Below are 20,173 nucleotides of genomic sequence, written 5' to 3'. Positions count from 1 at the left end.
GTCGAACCCACCCGAACTTTAAAAGATCTATTTTATAAAAATTGAGAAATAAAAACTGGAAGTATGAACAAAACAAATCATTGCAAACTATGCAAGCTGATCTCACGTAACTTTGTAGATGATTTTGTTTTGTTCATACCAAGATGAAGTAAACGAAATAACAGACAATACTTATAATTAAATTTGAAATATACTTACCAATAATAACAAATTTAAAATTCCATATTTTATTTTGAAGTATATAAAATGATGTATGACGTTCCCTGACGATTTAATTTTTTACATTCATCGAGAAGTGAACAAACTCCCGTTGCTACGACTGGACCAATGGGATGACGTTATATTGTAATAAATGTAATGGACGTTTAGTTATAGTCTATTGAATTTGAATGAATGAATGTTTAAAGACAAGCTGACTTATGATATCATCTATCAACATAGTTATGAAATTTAAAGACAAGCTGACTTTCCATAACATGTCAATATAATCTATTCAATTTCAAGATAAACTGACTTACCACAACACAATATCATATTTCAACTACGTTGAATTTGAAGACAAGCTGACTTATCACTATATCATGTATCGACACAGTGTGTTGCATTTGAAGAAAAGCTTACTTATGGTACCACAATATCACATATCAACATAGTGTTGAATTTGAAGACAAGCTGACTTACCATGATATCATATATCAACACAGTGTTGAATTTGAAGACAAGTTGACTTACCATGACATCATATCTATCAACACAATCTGCTAAATTTGAAGACATGTTGATTTATCACGATATCATGTATCAACATAGTGTGTTGAATTTGATTATAATGTGATTTACTGTCATATAATTTTGTAACATATTCTGTTGAATTAGAGAATAAGTTGACTTAAATAGCATCTATTAATACCATATTTTGATTTTGAAGATAAGGTGGGTTACTTACCACAATATCATCTATCAATGTAGACTGTTGTGTTTCCATCACCTTTATCACCTTTCCACTGTCAATGCTGAGCACTCTTAGATTTTTCCGACCTCTTGTGGAACACTAGATTTCTGAAAAAAGATATCCTGTTTCGCTGACTACATTATGATGTTTAGTCAGTCCAGAAATACTGACTTACATCTTATTTTCATTATATGCAGTTACAACAAATTATCTTAAATATGGAAATAGTGATAACTAAACAGTTATATGCTTATTGCCATCATTATTGCTCAAGTACATAGTCTAAAATGTATTTAAAGTAGAAAAATACATTAGTTTTAAATAATTTTATACACAAAAATAATTCCACCGTACCTTTGTTATGATTAATTAAACAGTAAATTCCACTTGGAGAAAGTTTCTCTTGAAAGATCCTGATAAAGGTCATGGTCATTAGGTCAAGCAGCTTGAGTTTCCGATTTACTTGTATGATGGCGTGATGGTCTCCAAAAGGTTTGAAGTTTTGACACATATTGCTCTGAAATAAAATACTAGTATAATACTTCAGATAATTACATCTTTTATTTAAATTAAAAATGTTTAGCAAATTACATATACAAGGATTATGTAAAATAATACAGATTTAAAATAATACCATAGGTCGACGAGATGAATGAATGAATGAATGTTTGTTTAACGACACCCCAACACAAAAATACATATCGCTATTGAGTGTCACAAATGGTAGGTCGACGAGATAACATAAAAATAAGGTACAAGGAATTTGGAACCAAGATATTTTCCATACGAGTTTGCATATAGTGAATACCTTGAATTACGCACACTACTTTGCAATACATACACAATTTTGTGTATTTTTATTTGATGATTTATCGCAAACTATTTCAATGACATTCAAAATTTGTGAGCTAATATATGGTTGGTTGTTCAAATCTACTGCAACACTTTAGTGGGATTCTGAATCTAAAAACTTACTTTTTGAAAATGTTTAGACATTTCTTGGCAATCAAGGCAAGATCCTTAGCAACAGAAAAAATAGTACAGATATCTTGTGGTTTTTGGTGGTATTGCATTCGAAATTGCTTATTTGAAATATGTTAAATAGTTGCTTGCATATCGTCAAATCGCTACTTGCAGCTTTATTTATTATCACCTTATTATTTTTATTATTATTATTATTGTATGGAAAATCATGAAAAGCAGTATGATGAAGTGTTGTATTCAAATAATATCTGCAAATAAATAAAAAGTGGTATAAAACATGGCTGTTTACACTGAAAACGGATTGATTGAAGCAGTGGAGAAATTTGCATAATACAACTTACCAGTTTAGCCTCTCTGATCACTTGAGACTTGGCTAGGTCAAACACCTGCAAATAAAAGTTTCCAACACCTTTCCCATATTGTAGCAGGTAGCGTGGGTTCTCCATCAATTCAATATGTCTGCAAAAATGTAAATGAATTTTAATAGAATGCGCTTATTTGATGTTGCACAGTTGTGTTTATGAAAAAGGGAAAATAGATTTAGAAAATTACTAGATATATTATTACATTTAATTATCCAACATATTTGGCAAATGTAGGACCAGCAACGTTCCTTATCTGCAACTCCACAAGTTGGTATACTAGTAATATTTTTTAAAAAGCAAATAGGCCTATTGGCAGGATTCGAACCTATTAAACCAATTGGCATGACATTTGATAGCCTGCGACGTTAACCACTCAGGCAATAAAGGCAAGGTGTGAAGAAACTCAAACAAGTGGATTAATAACACCAACAAGTGGATTCATAAATCAAAATTCGCATCCCCCTTTATTTATTCACACTGCTTGAAGACAACTATCAGTTAAATGAAAGCCATATATATATCAGCTCTGCACGGCAATATCTTTAACACTAGCTAATACTGTAATGAAGGTTTATGTGCTTCTTCATTTTGGTTTACGCAAAGTGTAATCTTTCATGTTCAGAATATTCTTACCAAATTCAGATATTTAGAAAATAACAGTTGTACCATTATGTTAAATACATATATGTATGCCAGTTTACCTTTTGACATTAATCAAGAATGTTCATTAAATAATCGTAGAATATGTGTGTTCAAAGGACATTTAAACGTTCAGAAGTTCTAACAGTGTCTTACTTGAGCTGAATATCTTCTTTTGTGTTTTCTTCAGGTTCATCAGTCTGCCCTTTGTGACTATCTTCTATTTCTTCACGACTGGTGTCCCAGATTCGCACCACTCTATCATCGCCAACAGTGACGACAATATGCAGGTCGGTTGTGACAACCTGTACTACATTAACTGTATGTTGAAGGATAACAGATCGTGATCCATCTTTCAGATTCCACACAACAACCTCTTGTCTGCTTGGGAAATACAGCTCTTTACAGTTGGAAGTGAGTCGAAATTTTTCAGAAAAATCCTTTTCATAGCCTGAAACACATATTGTAATATTTTCACAATGGTTTGGTTTAACCAAAGAAAAGAAGAAGAAAAAACATACAAAATCCACCAGTAATAAGATTGTGAGTAACAAATATCCAAAGTAAAACTGGAAGAAGATAATGATTATGAGGAAGATAATGTAAAGTACAACAAGGAGAATAAAAAAAGAAATATTCATGAACATGTAATATCTATACTCTCATAGTATATGCCATAATACAATATAACGTCATCCCATTGGTCCAGCCGTAGTAACGGGAGTTTGTTAATTTCTCGATGAATGTAAAAATTACGTCGACAAGGAACGCCATACCTAATGACGTCATTTTATATTGCTAATTTGTCTTACTGAGCGTTGTTGTTTTAACACAAAAAAATGTATTCAAAATAAATTATGAACGTTTAATGTTTTTATTAGTAAGTATGTTTCAAATTTAATTATAGGTATTGTCTGTTATTTCTTTTACGTTCATCTGGGTATGAAAAAAGCAACATCTGCAAACTTCTGTGAGAACAGCTTCGCCAATTCACACAGTTTTCGGATGATTTTGTTTTGTTCATACCCCGATGAACGTAAACGAAATAACAGTCCTTAATTAGACACACCATCACCATCATCAATAAGAGGCAATTACATTGTACATGATGTCCAAGACCTTTGATAAATGCAACCCATTAAATCCACTTATATTTTAGCAAATTTTGGGTGCACTTTCTATAGTTCATCATTTTGATATCGAACATAACTGCATAATATGATTTTAATTCTATAAATAATAATTATAAACAAACACACACACACACACACACACACACACACACACACACACACATACGCGCGCACACGCACGCACGCACATACATATCAATAACTATAGGTAGCACATAAGCACATTTAGATGTGTCAAAGATTATGCCTGAAAGTGCAGTAGACTATGTCGACAAACTAAAAATATGTACTTGAAATATTTACCTTTCCATTCATGTTTCTTCTTCATGGTTTTAATGTCATACACATTGAGATTGTTATCATAGCGGTTTGCTATAATTAACTCTTTTCCATCAGATGACATTGCCATAGCTTCAATTGTGTCCTGGTCGTCATCACCGTCCATCGTCGTGAAAGGTAGAAATGGTTGTACCTTATGAATGAATGATTTTGTTGCAAGATCCACAACAAATGCCCAAAACTGATCCGAATCCAAGCACACCAGGTATCTTTCACTACCTGTGAAACGCACAGTAAATGTTAGTCTAGGACAGAAAACAGTTATAACATAAATGGTTTCTGAGAAATAAATAATAAATAGAGAAGAGGTCAAAGCTATGATTGTTAAATCTTAAGGACAAAACCGAAATATATGATAAAGGCAGTATATGGCAAAATAGTGGTTGATTTAATGAATCTCTGTCTAGTGTCTCTTCTGTAGAAGGATATCCACTCCCATTGAATATAAAATGTGCAAGTTTCACCAAACAAATGAAAAAGTATACACATTTTCAAAACATCGAATAGCATCAGCCATCATTTTGGTTAATGATGCAACGTATTTAGTTGATATACCCTCCAAATGTTTACAATAAAACCTTTTGAATGCCATCAGGAGTCACTGGACATCATAACCCTGATGGAACAACGTCCGTGTCAGAATGACATGTCGTTGTTTGAAATCTGCATACAATGAGCAGGCCCTAAGGTATCTCAGAGGTTGTGATATGTCGACACAAAAAGTTCATGAGAATAGTACCAAACCACTAAAAATAAATCCTTCCTTACCTATACACAATCCATAGTCTCCCAAATACTGTCCTGCTTTTAACAGATTGCATTCAATTTTATGCTGCAGTTTGCCAGTCATTGCGTCATAAAATTTAACGTCCATGTCAAACACGATGCCCACCAGGGAACTGTTTTTGCCACATGGACTAAACGGCCTTCTGCCGGTGTCAGATAAATCAATGGAATATGCCAGTACTCCTGTCTTGACATCGTAACCCAGAATGGAAAGGTCAAAATCTACTAGGAGAATTTTCCCATTACAGCAGAAGTGGACAGTTCCAGGATCATCTCCTACTCCATCAGTTGATCGTACAAGCTTTCCTTCAGTTACATTCCAGAATTTGATCGATTTGTCTCCAGCACCTAGAAATAGTTCAGCAGACATCATAAAATACATTAGGACATATATTCTTTGGGATAAATTAATACCAGCACATTTACATAACTCAGTTTTAAAAAATAAATTGCGAAAAAAACATGTTTAAAATACCTCAAAATGTGATTCTACGAGCAAGGTCCGGACATTTTCATCAACATCCATTGTATTTCAATGTATGATATCCCATTTATATGTTGTACACTTACATGTTACAGCAATTTGTCCATCTGGAGACAGAGCAATACTCGTAATATCGCCTTTGTGTCCAGCAAGACAATGTACAAGTTTCCCACCAGGTGTAGTCAATATCTTTTGGTTTGGAAGGAGGTAATATGACGGTGAATTTTTGCAGTCTTCAAGAAATTGTTCTAAACCCTGAAAATAATATATATTGGTATGTAATACACATCTCAGACACTTTACTTTCTGCTCTTTCATTTTCAAAATAAACAAAACAAATCTCGATTTCTGTCATTTAATATCTGAGCCTTCATCAGTTATTTTAGAATAGTCTAAAAGTAACAGGAAACATAACAAAATCACAAAGGACATTATCAAAGATTACAACATGAAATAAACCTACAATGAGTACGAACCTGTTGTAGAAATCCAGGGGAGACATGCCAATTTAATTTCAGCATCTGAGTTAAATGCCCACTTACAAAACGTCTAATGACAAAATCATCATTAGATTTTTCTCCTAAAAGAAAATTTATAATACATATGCGAAAGAATATCAGAAAATAATGTACTAGCAAGATGTAATGATAAAAGCCAATAACATATAACACAATACTACTGCTATATCGAAGAAAATATAGCAACCTCAACAAACCTTTCTAAGAATTTCAATGGTTTTTATATTTATAAATACTGTGGACAAAACTATTATAGCTATTAACACACACACACACACACACACACACACACACACACACACACACACACACACACACACACACACACACCAAAAAAAAAAAAAAAAAACAACCCCAAAAGAAAAAAAAAAGCAAGCACAAAACAAAACAAAACAACAACAAAATACACCAACAACAAAAACAAATAAAGAAAACAAAAATGGCTAACACCTAAAAAAAACACCCATCAAGTACAGTTTATCTTATATGATTTTTAATTATAAACATTATTGCATATTAATGTCTGTGGTAGTTTGGTTAGTAACGTTTTTAATAAGTGTGCATAAAGCCTATCAGTTCATTAGACAGGACAGTCCAGATGCCAGTCTTATAGCTGGCCTAAAGCTAAAAGAGAGCGTAAAACTTAGAAACTGCCAGTACACTGATGTTATGGCAATGGTCTCTGTAAAACCAGACCTTGTGAAAGAGCCTGCATTCATTAGTTTTATGTATCATTATTGAATATTTCAATTTAATATAAACGTAGTTATTACCTTAGGATTGTATATTCTTCCCAGAACTTGTGATGGAAGTTCATCTGGATACGAAATCAGTGCATCCTGAGAAAGCTGAAGTGTTTCTGTCAGTGTTTTCAGTTCTGGATCATTAGGCAAGACTTTACGAGCTTCAGAAAAATCATCCAGAACTTGTCTGAAATTCAATATTTAGTGTTAGAAACATCATTTCTGACTTTCTTAGCATACCACAGCACTTTAATTTGATAACAAAAGGTTAGTATAAACAAGTTCTTCACTGCTTCAATAATAACATTGTCAAGACATATTTTTGTTTCTCGATTTATGTATTTTAAAGAATATCAAGTACCACAAATACCACTGCCATAATTACTGGTGCTAGACCTTGCCTAACAACCAAAGTTTAATCATATATAATGTGCAATTATTAATATCTTGATAAAATATTTCTCTCGACCCATTTAATGCAGAATATTATTATACCCTAAATGTTAAAATCTTACCGTAAACCTATAGCATGTAGTTTTGCGAAAATGAAATCAAAGCTTAAAAGACATTCTGTTTTAAGTTCTTCCATCTGTCTTGCTTCAAGTCGGTGGTATGGTAGATTGTTTAGTTTCCTCAAGTTGTAAGCACTGCCAAATATGAATGGCTGTAATGTCACGTGACGGTCAACTTCACTTTCATTTCCTTTATTGTCTTTGTAAGCCTTAAGTTTTCCTGTGACATTGGATATGTTAAATTTTAGAAACATTAAATATAAAACCATAATAAATGTAGTTACTAAATTAGTAATGGTCGAAAAATATCCCCAGTTTATCATCATTGTAGTGAAAAAATTAAAATATATGATATCCATATTGGAAAAAAATACCAAAATAATGGATCACAATTTTATACACAGAGATATTAATTGCTGTAATGCTACAAGCTCACATTATCTTTAGATTAGGTTACCTCTAAACACCAAATAAACTTGTTACTTAGGTGTACGAGGAGGAGGAATGTTTCAGGTCAAACAATTACCAAAATATGAACACTTCATTCAAGCAAACATTTTAACCATTGTCTTACCAAAAACATTGTTCATTAAATAAACTGTATACAGTTTTATAGAGAGATAATACTAAACGAGTTTCCGTGTAATATAAACGGTATCACATGGGAATGAGTATAGTATTTTATTACACTGCACATTAACGAACACACTAAATGACTTCCAAAATAACTGAACAAGACATGAAAATGCACAGATTAAATACCCAGAAAATGACGTCATTCTCATTACGCGATTAGTCGTACCGACTTGTCGCATGCGATTGAATCGTACCGTGAGAACACCTAAATCAGAACAACTTTAGTCTTATACGACAAGTCGTGGCGGAATCGTACATGTTCTGTTTCTCAAGACAAATCGTAAGCTCTCAGCCAAATCAAATCGCATTAAAGTACAACCGTTTAGTTTTAATTTGCTTATAAATATGTCAAAGTGTTCGGATTTCATGGGTCCATAAAACCTAATATTGTCCAGATGTGGTCAATAATTTGCCACAATTACATTTGCCGCAAATTATTTTTATACTGATGAGCTTTGTTTGACACCATCAAATATTATGACATAACGTCTTCCCATACACACGATTCCAGTCACTACGACAAATCGCAGACAGACAAATCGGCGCGTCTAAAATCACATAATGAGAACGCTGCTTTACCAAATGATGTCATTTACCAAAATAACGTCATGTTGTTTGCTACTCCATTTAGCTATTTATCAATGAAACTTTGCATTCCTACGCCACACATCTATCAAGTTTACACAAACAATATTATAAACATATTCAAGGCTAAACTAACCTATTAAAATATATTTTGACAACAAGTATTTATCTGATTTAAAAATATGAATCAATTAATAGCTGGGGAACAGAATAGATTTCAACAAAATTATTTCTGTAACATAAAAAGGTTATACAGTGTCAATAGCTGCACAACTTACTTAGAATGAGATAAGCAAGAGCATGGGATACAAACAGCTTCCCATGATGTTGTTCAACTCCGGCTAACAAAGCATCGATGCTGCCTCTCACGGTGGTTTGTAATATAGTCTGATCTGGGGGTGCATAAGATGTCCACCTGCAAGCCTGGTCAAACGAGAGCTTCAGAAAGAGTGGCAAAGGACATTTCTGAAAGGCAGTCATCACCTTCCGTCTTTGAAAATCAGTCAGCTTTCTTCCATTTGTTTCCAGCCACTTGTCAAGAATACCATTGACGTCATTGTCAGGTAACTTTGGGACATCCAGAAAATGTTCTTCTGATGTATATAGAGCCTGGATCATAGATGTTACTTGACAACCTTCCCTCATCAGTCAAACTATTCTGAGATGTTAAGGAAAAGGTGAAGCTGTTTACTCACTGTAGGGGTACATGGCATCAAAAAGTAATCTTTTGTTACATCATGACAGCAATGTACATCAAATATTACGCTAAAAGTGTAATAATTACTGAATTTCTTGATTTCAAAACTTCGTTAAGTACTACAGAACAATATATCCTAACTTATTTTGAAGTGTTTGTTCGTTATTATTTTAAATATCACTGAACAAAAGGTTTGTTTGCGTTCCTTTGTAATATATTGTTTAATCATGAAATAGAAATTATAACCATTTCCTTGTCAGAGTAAAGCATATAAAAGATATATAATGTCCAAAATGAATCTCTTTTGAAGTATAATTTAACAAAGTAATGTCTTAAAAACTCCCCATAGGCTAATTCTGACTATGTAAGTATATTTCAATCTGCATATTATTTTGTTTTCATATTTGGCACTGTGGTAATATAACATACCTTCAGTCTTGGAAGACTTTCATACTGAGCTTCAGGTAAAGTTGACACAATAATTTTCACATGTGGGGGGAGATTCTGTGGCAGCCATCCGAGCTGGCGAGCTCCCCAAGAAGGATCAAACTGATCGAGAGAATCTAGTAGGATGACCAGTGGTCTCTTCTCTGATGCTAGCTTCAGTGATTCGTGGAAGGCGTCTGTCAGTTCTTTAATATCCTAAAATTAACACTAGCACTGACAACACAAAACATTTTGATACATATCTTTCTTGATTAATTTATGTTTCCCATGCTCTTTCCAGAAGAATGGTATGAATATATGTCCGTGTTACAACGCTAGAGTTTAAATGATATTTTTCAGTTACATAAACAATACACCTTAATATAATTCCAGGCATCCCAAACTGTTTAAAATAGAATAATTCAAGCATACCGCTGGTATATCGCCTGCTTGTTGTCCGTACACTTTCATGATCTGTAGTGTGACGCTAGTAAGCAAAGCTCCAATTGTTGAACTGCCTGGTGTTGTCCCAATAAACCTGGAAATAAAACATAAATCAAAAAGATATATTTGTAAATAGTTTTCTGCACTTCAAAATTTATAGCAAATTCAAAATTAGCAAATCAAAAGTGTCTGTCGCGATATTCTATATCAGATGGAGATTCTTTAGCCAATGTACATGCATCCATGGCATAAAATGCATGTTGCTGAACAGGTATGCCTACTATTCAATATACGTGTGTTTATTAGTTCCACAATACAAAAGGCATACTCTTGTAAAATCGTAACTTGTAATCTACATACCTTATTATAACGACAACGTTTCCACCAAATTCATCCCAGCAGCTCTTTGCTGCCATAGCCATAATTGATGTTTTCCCACATCCTGACTGACCGTAAACAACAAATGGAATCCTGTTTTTGTCAACTAAATAGTGGGATACTTTCTGAAATACGAAGAACATAATTTGGTGACCTTAACTTCGTGGGCAATGTAAAGCATTAAGTATAAGCACTAGTATATAGTTTTTACAATTAAAACATATTCCCCTATACAATAACACCCCATCTTATAGAATATACAGTACAACCATTTGATTTGTTTCTCCTTTATTTATTTACTTACTAAGTTATTTATTTACTTAATAGCATTATATCTCTCAACTTTATTACCATGCTATTATATTTCACGGAGCTGTTATTTTTATTTGAGTACAAAAATACGTGGTTCTAATTATCAGTTCAAATTTGTTTAAAATAGGAAACAGCTGATTGAGTTTCAGTTGTTGTTTACCTCCAGCGTGTAGTGACGCCCGTGGAATGCTTTGCATTTCTCCTGACAGAACAGTGTTTGCTGAACAATCTCTTCAAACAGTGGGTTCGCCAGATCTGTCTGTAGTCTCGTTTTGATTCCATCTTTGATCATTTTCAACAGACTGGATTTGAAATCCGCACATAACTTGTGAATATATTCTTTGTGTTGAGAACTCTTTTCAGGATCGACCCCTAATCATACACATAAATTAATCAAAATGTGTTGTTTATGAATTATATATTAACATAAATATACAGACATCAGATATAAATGTACGCATATACATACATACATACATACATACATACATACATACTAGTACATGGAAAAATACAAAAAGAATACAGAGACAGACAGACAGATACACACACACAGACACACACACATACACACACAAAATGACACAGACACATACACATATAATACACACACACACACACACACACACACACACACACACACACACACACACACATATATATATATATATATATATATATATATATATATATATATATATATATATATATATATATATATATATATATATATATATATATATATATATATATATATATTGAAAGAGACATATAGAGAAATTTATTTACGCACCATTTTCTGACCATTTGATTTTGTAAAGGTTCAAGTGATCCTTTGGAATTCTTTCCGGTAATGCGTTTTTAAGTTCACCAAGTAACTGTCTTGACTCTTTCACTTTTTCTTCTGGTCCCAAACAGTCTACAATAATTAATAATAGATCATATAAATATCAATTTACTAGTTAAACGTTAGTAGGATACAAGAAGAGTTACTAGAGAGGAATGAAGATAGAGAAGATGGCTGGTTCAATAATTGACATAATGTGAGAACACTTGCACTTAAAATACACACATACGCGCGCACACACACACACACACACACACACGGTGCAAGCATACATACATGTGTGTGTTTGTGTTTGTGTTTGTGTTAATGTGTGTACTCATCGAGCAATACCGGAATTGTTTTAAAATCAAAAAAATTCGTTTTCAACAAAATGTAACTTATACTTTTAGCAGAATGCCGTCATTATGGAATGTTGATACGGTCCCTTTATAGATAGTATTATGTTTGTAACAACAATGAATAATATGGAAATATGTGTGAAACACGTAATATAGCACATACCCATATATCGACTCAATTGGTAGTTGGGTTCCTGTTTTTCTATATCTTCTATAATTCTGTGAAACCAAACACACTGTTTGCCGGCTGATTTATCTTCTGTGAATAAAACGTCTCGGATTTCGGCTTCAGTAACTAAACAGAAAATGTAAATAGCATTTTGGTATTCAGTAACTAATATAAAAACTAACATATAATTATCAAGTACAGAAATAACATTTCTAATAATAAGATAGGCAATATCTTATTCATTCTAAAATGGACGTTTTGTAGCTCCATGTGTGATTTATGTTAATCACAATATGCACAGTATGTTAGTTATTAAATATTGAAACAATGTATTCACTAAATATATTAAAACGTCTACGTGTTAAAAAAATAAATAATAAGCGGGGATACACATTGAGAACATTACATAAGTGACCATTAGATATCATTTGTCATTGTTGAAACAGTTGCTACCAAGCAAAAGATATTTGGATAGGGTTTAAAACAGGATGGTGCAAGGTAAATGTAGTCTTAACTGATGTGTGTAGGTTTCTATTTCTTACATATCCCCAGTATCAGATTTAAAAAACCCTAAATGCCATTTTCCAATAAAACCTAGCATAACACTCGAAGTTACGTAAAAAAGCTTACTAGTATATTGTCTTAGTTTATATGGGTAAACATCGGTTGCGGTAGTTAATATCAGTAAGCCATTTGGCTTTGACATCTAACAAATCATTATTCAGCAGCCAATCATATATCTTTAAACCGAAGTCCATCATATGTTGGATATCGCCGTATGATATAATAAATCTTACACAATATTCTTCCAGAAGAGTGTCATAAACACATCCTGCAAGATTACGTACCAGACATTTCGTATTCGTGAGCCTTGACCTTATCCAGACTCTGAATGGCTGCCGAAACAATAGCATCCTGCATGATGGCGCTGTCATCATACCAAGCCTTCTTTGCCCGGGATCGAAGGTCCATGTCTGAAGATTTGAAATCTGGCAGCAAGCTGCTGATTGGCTGTAATACGTATGTGGGTGGTACAGAATTGTCATCTCGCATAAACCACCTACAAGTTTAAAGAACGTTAACGTTGTCAAGAATATTTAATACAAGCTGAGTAATTTTCATTCGTCAACTATTTAATAAAAAATAATCCGTAAAAGGCGTACTTCATTAAGCATCTAAACACAGCTGCAACATTTCCTTCTACAGCGACGTGATGGACGACAACGTGATTACAGACGCCGCAATGAACGTTTTGCCAACAACTGCGTCGCCCAAGTTGCCTGATTCGGTGGAGGGAGTGTCATGATGTGGGGAGCCATCTCATACACCGGCAGAAGTGAACTTGTGTTCGTACAAGGCAACCTGACAGCTCTACGCTACCGGGATGAAATTCCTCGCAATCACATGCTTCCCATTTTGGATCGACAGAGAGAACTTTTCAGCAGGACAATGCCAGGCCGCATACGGCACGTGTAACAATGGATTTCCTACAGAATGAGAACATTAATGTGCTGCCATGGCCATAAAGATCGCCAGATCTCAATCCCACTGAACATGTACGGGATGAACTGGACAGACGTGTACGCCAGCGTGACCTGGAGCCTCAGACGATTCTGCAACTGTCACAGGCACTGCAGGAAGAATGGGTTAGGATTCCACGTGCCCGGATTCAGAGACTCATTCAGTCAATGCCAAGGAGATGTCGCGCAGTGATTGCTGCTGCTGGTGGCCACACAAGGTACTGATTTCAGCACCCTCGTGCGACGCTGTTTGGTGACAAAAACGCCTCCACTGCCGTCAGTCCATAGCAAGAACATTGTCACATACTCATGTCAAATTTGACTGATACGATCATAAATAACGAAATTATGCCACTTTGTATTAAAGATAATTCCATATGCGTTTCTTTTTTGACAGAGTATATTTCCATATCTGCTACACGAAACCTTCGTAAATATTTTCGTTAATATCGTACCACACGGTCCTGTAGAGAGCTTTAAACAGAGTTCCACTTCTCTAAGGCAGAGCTCCGTGCCCATGTGGTCGTCAGTGGCCTCGTCTCGGACTCCCCAGCGCATGTCCACCACCTGTAACTCGTACCCTTCCTCCTGACAAACCTTCTTCAGGTTGGGGTACACTTTCTCCATCAGAGTGTTTCTCTCGTGAAATGTGTCTGAAAATATTTCCAGATTAACAGAAATATGTAATCATATTTATGATAGACTAGGTTACAATGTGTCTTAGGGACAAATCGACCGTCATAATGCAGCTGATATATATATATATATATATATATATATATATATATATATATATATATATATATATATATATATAAACTTCGATCACTCCACCTTCGATCTCTCGAAAACTTCGATCTCTCGATCTGAAGATCTGAAGCGACAGTCCCGGCCGAGTTGCTATACAAACTAGTAATAACGACCTTCGAAAACTCAAACTTCAAAAACTCGATAACCTCGATCTCTCGACCTAATTCTTTGGTCCCGCCATAACGATTTAATAGAGTATGCACCTCTAAAACTCGACGCATGTGGATTGATCAAACAGTCATTGCCGATAGTATTTTAAAGCGGAACGAAATGATCCTATGTTTGGTAATCGGTGTTCGTACGTGGTGGAGAGCCTCGCAACGTAATACTTAATTACAGACACAGTCTGGTTAACTTCAAAGAACATTTGTAATAATTGTTAGCGCTGTTTGTTTTTACTCTCAAAGGCGTGAATCGTGTCAAACTTTAGCTTTTCTATTTATGTATCAGTTAATGTTTATCAATTACCAGTCATTTAGTTATGTTAAACATTGATACATCACAGATCGAGCAATCTGGGGAAGGACCCGGTAATGTGGGATTTGCCAGATCGGTTTTAAAAAGTTCTGCTTTCTTGTCATTCAAGGAATCTTGCCTGGGGCCCAGTAATGGAGGGTGGGTGGCCAGATTGGAGAAAGAAAGTAGAGGTGCGAAGCGTAAATAATTTTGTGTAAAACAAATGCACGTATTCGGCATTCAGTGTTTTATTTGTTAGTTACGTTCCGCCATGTTTTGGCATCTGTAAAATACGTTAACGTTACTTTTTGTTATTTATATATGGGGGTTTTTCTGTCAATAAATACATGTAGCCTATATGGCCAAGCATATATTTCAAATTCATCTGGGTGATACTTTTTGTTTTATTTACTTACTTTTACAAGATGCCAACAGCTGGGCTGGGGTGGGATGAGATGGGGTGGCCTGGGGTAAGGTGACTGATATACCATTTCGCCTTTCAACTGGGGATGCATAGTTTTTAGAGTTCAGAGGTAGGCGGCGAAGCGTACGCTTCTTACAATATTAAGCGAAATAAACCAGCTGCAATGCAGTTTCAAATTTGAACTCCCTGAAACTACATTGATTATCTCGTCCCCTTCAAGATCGAGTTATCGAAGTTTGACTACATATATATATATATATATATATATATATATATATATATATATATATATATATATATATATATATATATATATATATATATATATATATATATATATATATATATATATATCATAGCTAAATTATAAAGCCATCTGCTATGAAACGTAATCTGAAAATACATTGTATTACCTGTAAATGTACTGCTTGTAAATATTCGGACAATCTTGGCGGTGGATGGACACTCCAGATCCACCTTTCCCTGAATAATAAGTTCACTAGTAGTCCCCAGATGATCACGGTGCAAGCCTACTTCACTTTGTCGACGTCTGTATTTTGTTTGACCAGTTTTTGTTGCTGATGCAGTATTTAATGTGGATTTCTCCATGCTGACATTTGTATGCGTATGTGTTTTGCTTTCGGCACTTTTCTCGTGCTGAGATTTACCGTGTTTTGACTTGTCATTATGCATGTTTTCCTCAGGTGACTTATGTGCCAGTTCCAAAGATTTTTCTTGGTAACTCTCATTTTTCTCCAGTCTGAAATGAAATAGAACAAATGAATAAAATAAGTACACCGGTATATATCCAAGAACGTAATTAATGAACAGTTAAATTTTATTTTAATTTTAATAGGAAAGAAAAGGAAAATAGGTCATGAGGTCCACTGACGGGAAAGGATTCAAGATTGATAGCGCATTAGGCGCACGCTTTACCACTCGGCTAGGGCGAGACGTTGCCCAGTGGTACAGCGCTCGCTCGATGTGCGGTCGGTGTGGGATCAATCCCCATCGGTGGGCCCATTTGACTATTTCTCGTTCCAACCTGTGCACCACGACTGGTATATCAAAGGCCGTGTTATGTACTACCCTGTCTGTGGGGTGGTGCATATAAAAGATCCCTTGCTGCTAATCGGAAAGAGTAGCCCATGAAGTGGCGACAGCGAGTTTCCTCTCTGAATATCAGTGTGGTCCGTAACCATATGTCTGACGCCATATAACCGTAAATACAATGTGTTGAGTGCGTCGTTAAATAAAACATTTCTTTCTGTTTTTACCACTCGGTTACATTGTACGTCCCTCCTGCATTCCAGTCGGAGTTCATTGTTGCTGACCAAACAAAAAAAGCCTCTGCATTGTAACTGTATTATATAGTATATAATGTTTGGCAGGGTTCCTTTTCTTGCCTGGAACGCGAATTAACTTATGGGTTTTACAAACAATTTTTTATTTGGTTATTAATTATAAGCTTTCTGATCTATGAATAGTTGTTTTCTCCAAATTGCATATACATCTTTTCACCCCGTAACACCTTTTCTCATCCGGAGCACATTTTCTGTCACAAGTCAGAGTTTGTGCCTCAGTGAGCGTGTTTGAACATTAATGTGACATAAGTACATTACACTCTGATTGTCGCATATGGGCTTACATACGTAGCTAGCGATTTCATTCATTTGTCACCTGAGTTTGTGGGGTTTTTATCCATCCAGTCGGGGTCGGATCTGTGTCCTCGCAAGGGCGACCTGTGCTAGGCTTAAGACACCAATGAACCATAGTTTACAATGTGCTGAGTTGTCGTCAAACAAACATTCCTTTCTTTTACTGGAATGGACCCGGTACTGGGATTCGAACCCATCATCTGCCGGCGTTAATCCGCCGGCATAACCACTGCGTAATGATGTCAATACGACGTCGCAGTTTCATTGATCGTGTTTATTCTATTTTGGACATAAGCGGCAATGACCTCATAAATAAATATCTTACATGCTAAGACTATTGGATTTGTCGAACCCTGTGCGTACATACACGTGGACGATTGCTAAGGTAGAAATCGCGGGTGGGGGGTGGTGTTAATTACTAACGATTAGTTTTAAAAAAAACCCAAGTGTTAGATTCCAAATCGGTCGTCTAATGTAGGATCTGCACTGTTTAAGCTGCACATGGAGGTCACACCAGATACAGATTTTGTTTTGCATATTCTAGGCTATTGGGTCTGGCCTCCTCTCCCCCCCCCCCTCAATTTATCAACTGAAGTTCCGAATACGACTGGCATCTGACAAACGTAATTCACGACGATCTTTCCTGTGGAGCCGGGGGCCAACCTTTCCGTTCTGAACTTTCTAGGGCATTAAATACACGATCACAGATACATTGCAAGTACTATTTAATTGTGGGTTTTGGGGGGTTTTTGTTTGATTTTTTGTCTTTAGAAACGCCCGATCAAAATTATGCGCTTTAATAAAATATTTTATGGCCAATAAACCATAACATTGTATTGTTGGACATGGCGCTTCTAAAAGGTCCATCTTCCCTATTTAGTGTAATAACAAAATTGTTCCATTAAAAGAAATACCATTCTGTTCCAAATCATACCACTGGATATGGGCACGTAAATAGAGTTCAGGTTCAAGTTATTTAGAGACCGCTACATGACAATCTTTAACTTTCTTATTAACGTGCCTATATCCAAAAAAGGTTCAGGCACTCAATCAAACCCCTACTTATGAAATGTGCGACTGTCTGTTGATTAACAAAAAGGAATTGAGTAAAGCCGTAAAAGAGAGATTCATCGTTATCGTTGACTAGTTATTATCATTATCTTAATTAAAGAAATTGTAAAAATAATAGGAAAATCGTTTGTTGCGTTTCTTTTGTTTTTCAGTATATATTAGCTCTACCGGCCTCGGTGGCGTCGTGGCAGGCCATCGGTCTACAGGCTGGTAGGTACTGGGTTCGGATCCCAGTCGAGGCATGGGATTTTTAATCGAGATACCGACTCCAAACCCTGAGTGAGTGCTCCGCAAGGCTCAATGGGTAGGTGTAAACCACTTGCACCGACCAGTGATCCATAACTGGTTCAACAAAGGCCATGGTTTGTGCTATCCTGCCTGTGGGAAGAGCAAATAAAAGATCCCTTGCTGCCTGTCGTAAAAAGAGTAGCCTATGTGGCGACAGCGGGTTTCCTCTAAAAAACAGTGTCAGAATGACCATATGTTTGACGTCCAATAGCCGATGATAAGATAAAAAATCAATGTGCTCTAGCGGCGTCGTTAAATAAAACAAACTTTACTTATATTAGCTCTTCCCCCATTACACCAACTCAACTCTACCATAGGCGAACATTAATATTAATGACGCTCTAATTAACCGGGAAGCTAATAATTCTACTTGTTTATAAGGTGCGTGTGTATGCCGATATTAATAACACCAGTACTCTTATTAGATTGTAAAGCTGATGGAAATTAGGTGGGGCGTAATTGAAAGATTAGTTGGTTGATCTTTGTTAAAACGGCCAAATCATGGTAAATATTGACTCAGTATATTGACATTTATATTTCATCAAAATATATCCCCCTTGGCATCTAGATAGCAAAATTACCCATTTTCAGACAGTGATCACTTCCTCTTTTTTGGAGTTTTATAACCCAAAAATTATTATTTAGAAGAGTTGAAACCCGTTACTCTTAGATCTCAGTCACTAAATCGTGGATTTTAACGTTGACAGGGGGCGGGAGAATGGTAAGGGGGACCCGGGAAAAAAGCCATAGAATCAACTTTGCTCTTCGTATATAAGTTTGACTATCATATATTTCTTTGTAATTTGCCTTTGATAATTTTTTAAAGGGCACTATTCTAGGGACGGATCTGTCTAGGTAGGGCAGATATAGCCTTAGACAGGATTGAAAATTAACAGTTGCCCGGTCGCCCGTGGCGAGCTTTATTGGTTACGGGCGACTGTTACAGATCATTTAGTCGCCGGCGACAAAATGATAAGACATGTCTGACCATTTTGTCGTCGTCGAACCGTTTTCTCGTCCTGCGACAAAATGGTCAGGCAATGTACTGTTACTACCCATTTTGTCGCCTGGACCATTATGTCGCTATCAACCCGTTTTCTCGCCCGTGTGACAATATGTACATTCAAAGTCTAATTTGTCACTGTTAACCAGTGTGATGAATATATAAGATCCCTTCCTGTTAATCAAAGAGACCAACATCGACGGTGCAGTGGTCTAAGCCGTCGGTCTCAAGAGGCTGGTAGGTACAGGCTTCGCATCCCCGTACCGCATCCCACTCAAGGTGACTTCTTAAGGGCTCATTTCTCTCATTAACACTCACCTACATCTACTAACAATTAATCTGCCATGGACAGACATCCCAGACAGCTGAGATGTGTCACCATGACAGCGTGCTTGAACCTTAATTGGATATAAGCACGAAAATATAATTTAAATTAAAATAAATCAAAAAGATTAGCCCGTGGAGTGTCGGCAGCAGGTTTCCTATTTGGTTATTTAATGAATGTTAAACAGGAACGTAATGCACTTTGCGTCCGCTCAAGGTGCGGTGGGTCGTCGGATCAATTCCTCTTGGTGGATCCATTAAGCTATTTCTCATGCCAGGCAGTGCCCACAACTGGTGTAACAAAGTGGTATGTAATATCCTGTCTGTGGGAT

Source organism: Gigantopelta aegis, chromosome 3 (assembly GCF_016097555.1).
Source record: "Gigantopelta aegis isolate Gae_Host chromosome 3, Gae_host_genome, whole genome shotgun sequence".
NCBI lineage: Eukaryota > Metazoa > Mollusca > Gastropoda > Neomphalida > Peltospiridae > Gigantopelta > Gigantopelta aegis.
This window is presented reverse-complemented; position numbering follows the sequence as displayed.